We start from the raw sequence: 7,046 nt of genomic DNA, 5'->3' as shown, positions 1-7,046 counted from the left end.
ACGACCAGGAGGACGATAGATAACAACAAATAAAACTGTTTTTTGGGACTTCCAATTTGGATGGACAAGACTAATAGTCAAGCTTTCAAATGAATTAAAGCTCTGTCTGGGTTTTTGATTAATAATAAGCTGGAATGGAAGATTGCTGCTAATCCTCCGCCTCGGCCCGTGCTACGAGCGTTCTGGCAGTTAGTGTGACTCGGGGTGTTGACTCATTTAAACTAACATATTCATCGTGCTGTAACGAGGTTTCTGTAAGGCAGAATAAATCAATATGTTGATCAATTATATATCATTTACTAACAGGGACTTAGAAGAGAGAGACCTAATGTAGAACAGGTAGCTCGGTGGGATAAGGAGCTGGGCTACAAAATATTGACCTGGGCTTGATTCCAGGTCACTCTACCCGTCTGTATCTTCGGACAACACGTGTATTTTCCCTGTCCACCCAGCTTTTGAAATAGGTGCCAGCCTTGGCTGTGACGTAACCTACATTGGGCTGGCGTTCCCTCCAGAATACTTAGAGAAGTAGTGGCACCAGTAGGCCACAGGGCCTGTTGTAAGTTCACCTGAATGGACCTTCTGTTCAGACTGTCAAGGTAAAGTATACCATTAAGACTGACTGCACGTGGCCTGCCTCTTTAATTGTTGGGGATCCACAAAAGTCTGAAATACTGAAAAAAAAAGAATAACTTTGACGATACAGTATCTCAATTTCACACACAATCTTCCAGGTGGATGACCTGTTTTCAGCCACGATGACAAAGATGCTTCACTACCTTATGAATGCAATAAAAATCTAATGAATTGTCAGAAAACGCACCTTCTCACTCCCAACTCCAAACATTGATGAGTAGGTTAGCCCAGTGGCTCATTTACTCACGACGGCACACTGAACTAGCGTTCAAAATGAGCGTTTGCATTAAAATGCGACAACTTGGATGTGAGACTGGGTGACAGAAAACCAACCCCGAAATGCGCACAGACATTCCCCCACTTCAGCTTCACAATCCACTGACGACATTCATAACATTGAGGTTTAGCAGAGAATTTAAACCCAGTGCACTTAGATAATGTCATTAAAGTTGTTTCTTTTTGTTCCTGTTTGACCTATAGTGCTGAAATTGATGCTTATTAAATCTTTTGTGTGTGAGGAGGTGAAGATTTGGCCTGAAATTGGAACATGCTCTCATAAATCCACGTCCAAATATGAACACAGCTGTAGGAATTTTCAGTAAATAGAACAAAGGTGAAGGTTTGTGCGTCACAGTTTTCTCTACCTCCACTTAACCTTTGCACCCAACCACACAGATTCTTTTCCGACTCTCGTCACAGAAGACGCAGCATGTGTTCCCCTGAGGCACGTTGGCATTTAGTATTGTCCCGTTTCTGCATCCACAACAGAGATTAAAAAAAAATTTAAAGGCACGGCCGTCAGTCACGATCAATAAAAAGTAGAAGATGATGCAAACTGTCCTTGGATGCAGTTATCTAAATGTAAATCTTTGTGGCGCATCAGACCCGTGCACCACCGTGGCGGATGAGATTCGACGTGGCTGTAGCTGCAGCACGTTTGTTCAGCTGATGCCAGAGGACGAGTTTATATTCCACCTGATGAAATATACATGATCCCTTTAACAAGAGTGGCCATATGGCGAGCACTGTTGATTTATGAGACCTGCTGATCCTCAACCAGCAACGGTTTTCAGCTCCAAGCCCCCAAAACAACCTCGATGGACACTCGCATTCATTCATTCATTCGCTTACATACATTTGTACAGGTGTCATCAAATACACTGAATTATTAAAGCCTAATGGACACATTGGAGCTCGAGAAGTGTTCCGTGTACCAATTCAAAAAGGAAAAAAAAGCATTTGGGTTTTTGAGGGCGCTCTTAATCAGTATTGTTGTAGATGAGAATGTGAGTGGTGCAGATTTTAGGAACAGATTTTCCTCTGATGTTTAGAAAAGAGCTTCTGCCATCACAGGCAAATGGAAGTTGTTTTTCCTGTGGTACAGTACATTAATGTTTCATGTCTAAAGATTGTCTAACAAGCTTAAATTAAAACATCTTTATAACACCAGCTCAGTTTGAGCTGTTTTCTAATCATGAATTTTAAACAAAGAATATGTGGTGCTTTTGGATGTTGTGTGCACCAGAAATTTTATTTTAAGTTTTGACTTCCTCCCCTTTTAGCAAGGATCCACGTGTTGATGTGGCACAAGTTCACATTGCACGACCTTCCTGATGCAACAGCCAAGTATGTCTGTTGTATGTCTGTTGGGTTCTTCTGTTTAAAATGCACGAGCCACCATGCTTTACAGAAGTTGACCTCACCCAAATACACCTTATTTTAACCAATAGTTATGTTTTCAGTTGTTTTCCGGATGCCCCTGGATGCCTCGCTGGAGAGGTGTTCCAGGCACGTCCCATTGGGAGGAGACCCGGGGAAGACCCAGGACACGCTGGAGGGACTACATCTCTCGGCTGGCTTGGGAACACCTTGGGGTTCCCCCGGAGGAGCTAGGGGAGGTGTGTGTGGATCGGGAGGTCTGGGCGGCTTTGTTTGAGCTGCTGCCCCCGCGACCCGACTCCGGATAAAGCGGAAGAAAATGGATGGATGGATGTTTTCAGTTCATTTATTCATCACCCAAATCACAAATTAAGTTGCCCCAATGCACCACATGTATGATGATCGGAAGGAAGGGAAAGTGATTTTCTAGAGCAATAGCGGTAGAGAAGTCGACTCGTAGCACAGAGCTACCATCCATCATAGTGGGAAATTAAACCATGTGCTGTTTCCTCATGACCAATCATCAGGTCAGCGTCTGTCGTTGTCCTTTGACCTGAAAGTTACATTAACAGCTTCCTCCTCCTGACTCCACATAATGCCGCACGGCCACATAAAGGATCCCCTTCAGTGCAGACGGTGACTGATAAAGGTGAACGGGATGACGAGCGGTTTTGCACAGTTGCTGAAATCAGTCTTGTCAACAGGAATCCACGCGAAAAAGGTCAACGCCGGCATATGACATAAGTGACATTATACCTCAGGCTTTGTGATGTCATAATGCAAGAATATTAAAGGACAAAACTTACATTCACCTCCAAATGTTAACAATTTATCCTTGAGCCAAGTACCTTCTGGTGAAACTATTTTATAAATACAGTGAGGAAAATAAGTATTTGAACACCCTGCGATTTGCAAGTTCTCCCACTTAGAATCATGGAGGGGTCTGAAATTTCATCTTGGGTGCATGTCCACTGTGAGAGACATAATCTAAAAAAAAAACAAACAAAAAAATCCGGAAATCACAATGTATGATTTTTTAAATAATTTATTTGCATGTAACTGCTGCAAATAAGTATTTGAACACCTGCCAATCAGCAAAAATTCTCACTCCACTTATTATCCCAAATTAGAAGCACCTATTTGAGGTTGTTAGCTGCATAAACACACCTGTCCATCCCACACAAGCAGTAAGACTCCAACTACTAACATGGCTAAGACCAAAGAGCTGTCCAAAGACACCAGCCCCACCGAAGTGGGAAGAACATAATTTCACCATAAACCAGCCTCGACCAGCCTCTCAAGATTTCTGACAGAGGAGTGAAAACAATAATCAGAAGAGTTGTCCAAGACCAAAGGCTCACTTGTGGAGAGCTTCAGAAAGACCTGTAATTAGCAGGTACAACTGTTTCAAAGAAAACAATAAGTAATGCACTCAACCACCACGGCCTGTATGCACGTTCAGCAAGCAAGACTCCATTGCTGAAGAAAAAGCATGTTGAAGCTCATTTGAAGTTTGCTGCACAACATTTAGACAAGCCTGTGAAATACTGGGAGAATATAGTCTGATTAGATGAAAACAAAATTTAACTCTTTGGATGCCATAATATACACCATAAATGACACAAATAAAACACCACACCAACAGTGAAGTTTAGATGTGGGAACATCATGGTGTGGGGCTGTTTTAGAGCGTAGCACACTGGCAAACTTCATAATAATTGAAGGAAGGATGAATGGAAAAATATACAGAGACATTCTCGATAAAAAAAATCTGCTGCCGTCTACCAGGGTGAAGATGAAACAAGGGTGGACGTTTTAGCAAGATAGTGACAGCAAACACTCTCGACTGGTTTCAGAGAATGAAAAAAACAGCTGGTAGAATGGTCCAGCCAATCACCTAACTTGAATCCAACAGAAAATCTAATGGAAATTACTAAAGATCAGAGGTCATAGAATAGTGCAGCAGATAAGGAGAAAAATACTTCAGTTATACAAAGAAAGATAAAATTTGGCACACTTGCTCACTAGGACCAACTCTTTTGAAAAGTTTGGATAACCACGCAAAATTTCAATATGGCCACCATTTTTTCAAGATGGCCACCAGTTGTACCGATTTCCGTCATTTTTTGGGTATACATATAAAAAAATACACATTCAAGTGTTCCATTCCTGTTCCACTTTGCAGAACAGTTAATTTAATAAGTCAGAAGTAATATATTTTTCATTATGATGAATTATATTTAACAAAATGACATTCGAGGGACCCTTTTGCTATGAGAAAAATCTCTAAAATCCCTTTCGCGATAGAAAACTTTCTTTTTTGTTTGTCTGGTAAGAGAACTTGGTTCTAGGATTTGTATTGCTGTATATGATGCACAAACGTATGGTGGTAATAAAGAAGATAGAAGCAAATCACAACAATGCACTGAAAACTCCAAATTATAAGGCTGGAATTTTAGTTCCGTTACAGCGTTGACGTATCCTAAATTATTTTGAATGCAAGAGTTGTGAGATACCTATAGATGCAATCTCTGCCTGTCAGGAAATATTTTCAGAATTCATGAATGAAAAGATGGACTATAGATATCTAGGGAAAATAGAACTGATCCAGATGTGCATCACTGTGACACTGGCTCAATTTTGCAGTTACAAGCTGGTAAATATGCACTGTATGAGTGACAGTCTTGCCGGACAAAGATTTGATTTAGTGCACCTTTGGAAGAAAAATATATTTACCACTTTCACTTTGTGCTATTTAATTGTATTCTGTAAGTATAAGCAAATGAAGATCAATAAAAAAAAGTATGAGCTCATTTATGTGGCTTGTGGGTTTGCAGCTGAAAAAAAAACTTCAGGCCAGATAGGAAGAAGATGTGTCCTTTTCCAAAAGACATTAGGCCGACTAACTCAGCAAACCCATACAAAAATCATAAGCTCAATCAGGAGACAGCTTACAGGTCACATTTGCAACTGCACAAAGCTGTACAAGCTAGTCCGAGCCTGTAGATTTTGCACCTGCCACGGCAGCCAGAGTTGCAGCCACATTTGGTGAGTTGCTCTTTGCAATTGATGAGTTGGCTGTCCAGCAGACTTCCACTCATCACCTGCTTTCTCCCAGCCCCAATCAGATGGACTCTCTGCTTCTGGCTGACGTAGTATTGCCTGAGCCCGTATGCATCCTGCCTGGTATGCTGCACGTTTGGTGTGTTGAACAGAGCTGCACTGGTAGGAGGGATGGCTTCATACGACCTCTGCTTCCTGGCGAACAGGTCAAGTCTGGCTTCATCGACACTGTCAACAGTGCTGGATCTGTCATACATGAGAACCACAAACGTCTCCAGAATCTCCATGTCTGCATCCTCAAAGGACAGAAGGTACTTGCTTAGTTTAGAAAATACTGGAGTAGCCTCTGGGAACATATCTCAAGTTTGCCAAGCTGTCTTCTTCCCTTTGTTTCTAAAGGCTGAGACCACATCACAGCCAGTGAAGGCATGGAAGAATGGCATTCCTGTGGCCCTCTCTTGGCCTACATAGTCTGACAGGTCGTGGATGGGAATCCAGCGAATGCTCGAACCTTGACCGAATGTCAGCCACAACTGCTGCACACCCATACTATGTAGAGTTGAGAAGACCCTCAAGCCAATGACCAGCACGTCTGTATCATTGGCTTTGATCATGACAGACTTGCTGCCATGTCCCGCAGCATACCTGGCATGGACAAATAGCCTCATTGTCATGACTCATTCGTCGAATTTTAGCTTGCGTTCAGGGACATCTTTGACTGTAGATCGCCTTTTTCTTGCACGATCTAGTTTTGTATTGTTGAACATGAGACAACAGTTTTTGTGGTATTTGGCCATGTTTTGTCGCAGTGTGGACCTTCATCCAGTCTTGCTGGGTCAAAAGCAAGTGGCATTTCACCAAGCTCATGAAACTGTGGCACATTTGTTGCGATCATCACATACCCATCATTTTCTGGGTTATGGTGTACTGATGCCATAGGAGATGTTAGATCTACATTTCTCTTGTCCTCCTGGCAAAGACACCATTTGCTCCAGTCAGTTTTCGTTTTGCTTGCAATTGGATTTGCATTTGCCATGATTAGACTAAGGCCGGGGGGCTATCCTTTTACCACCTTAGTCTCATATGCACATTGATGTATGGGATACAACTAGGTTCGGGTGACCTACACCTAGTCCGATCATTTATCCAGTGCCATTTAAGTCCCGTGTGATCTGTACACCATCCGGGTAAGTACATGGACACACCATGCATAGCCCCACTTACCCTTGGTTCGGCTCTCCCACGCTGGCACATCCTGTCAATTCAGGTGCGGCTGTCTAACTAAATATACCAACTACGTTCTACAAGCTAATTGATATGGGGCTGTTAGACAGCATTTGGGACACTAAACTATGCTAAACTACACTACAACTAGTACTTTTCTACCATATTGGGAGTTAGTAAAGCCAGGTGGAGCATTAGTAAAGTAAGATTAGCTGACACTGAACCCCATGCTGAGTTTCACAGCAGTGAAGTCACCAGTGTGCTCTGGTTGTGCACTGACATTCACTCCTTTCAACTACATAGATCACTAAAACTACTATCTAGATTATACAAAGTCATCAATAAATGGTCGGAAATGTATGTGCTAGAATGACTGTCATAGAACATTCTCACATTTTAGAAGCGAATATTTATTTTCAAATTAAATATGACAACTAATGATTTTGACGGCCATCTTGTCGGCC

At 42.1% G+C, this 7,046-nt stretch overlaps 1 long non-coding RNA gene across 1 annotated transcript; it reads left to right on the top strand.

Annotated features, from left to right (window-relative positions):
* Positions 1 to 216: 216 nt before the first annotated feature.
* Positions 217 to 2,083, top strand: LOC117506369. The gene is made up of 2 exons (XR_004559444.1): positions 217 to 1,157; positions 1,405 to 2,083. It is a non-coding gene; the product is annotated as an uncharacterized LOC117506369 (long non-coding RNA).
* The last annotated feature ends 4,963 nt before the right edge of the window (positions 2,084 to 7,046 follow it).

Source organism: Thalassophryne amazonica, chromosome 3, assembly GCF_902500255.1.
Source record: "Thalassophryne amazonica chromosome 3, fThaAma1.1, whole genome shotgun sequence".
In the NCBI taxonomy this organism is placed as follows: Eukaryota; Metazoa; Chordata; class Actinopteri; order Batrachoidiformes; family Batrachoididae; genus Thalassophryne; species Thalassophryne amazonica.
Note: the sequence above shows the minus strand (reverse complement) of the source record. Positions and strands in the feature narration are given on the sequence as shown.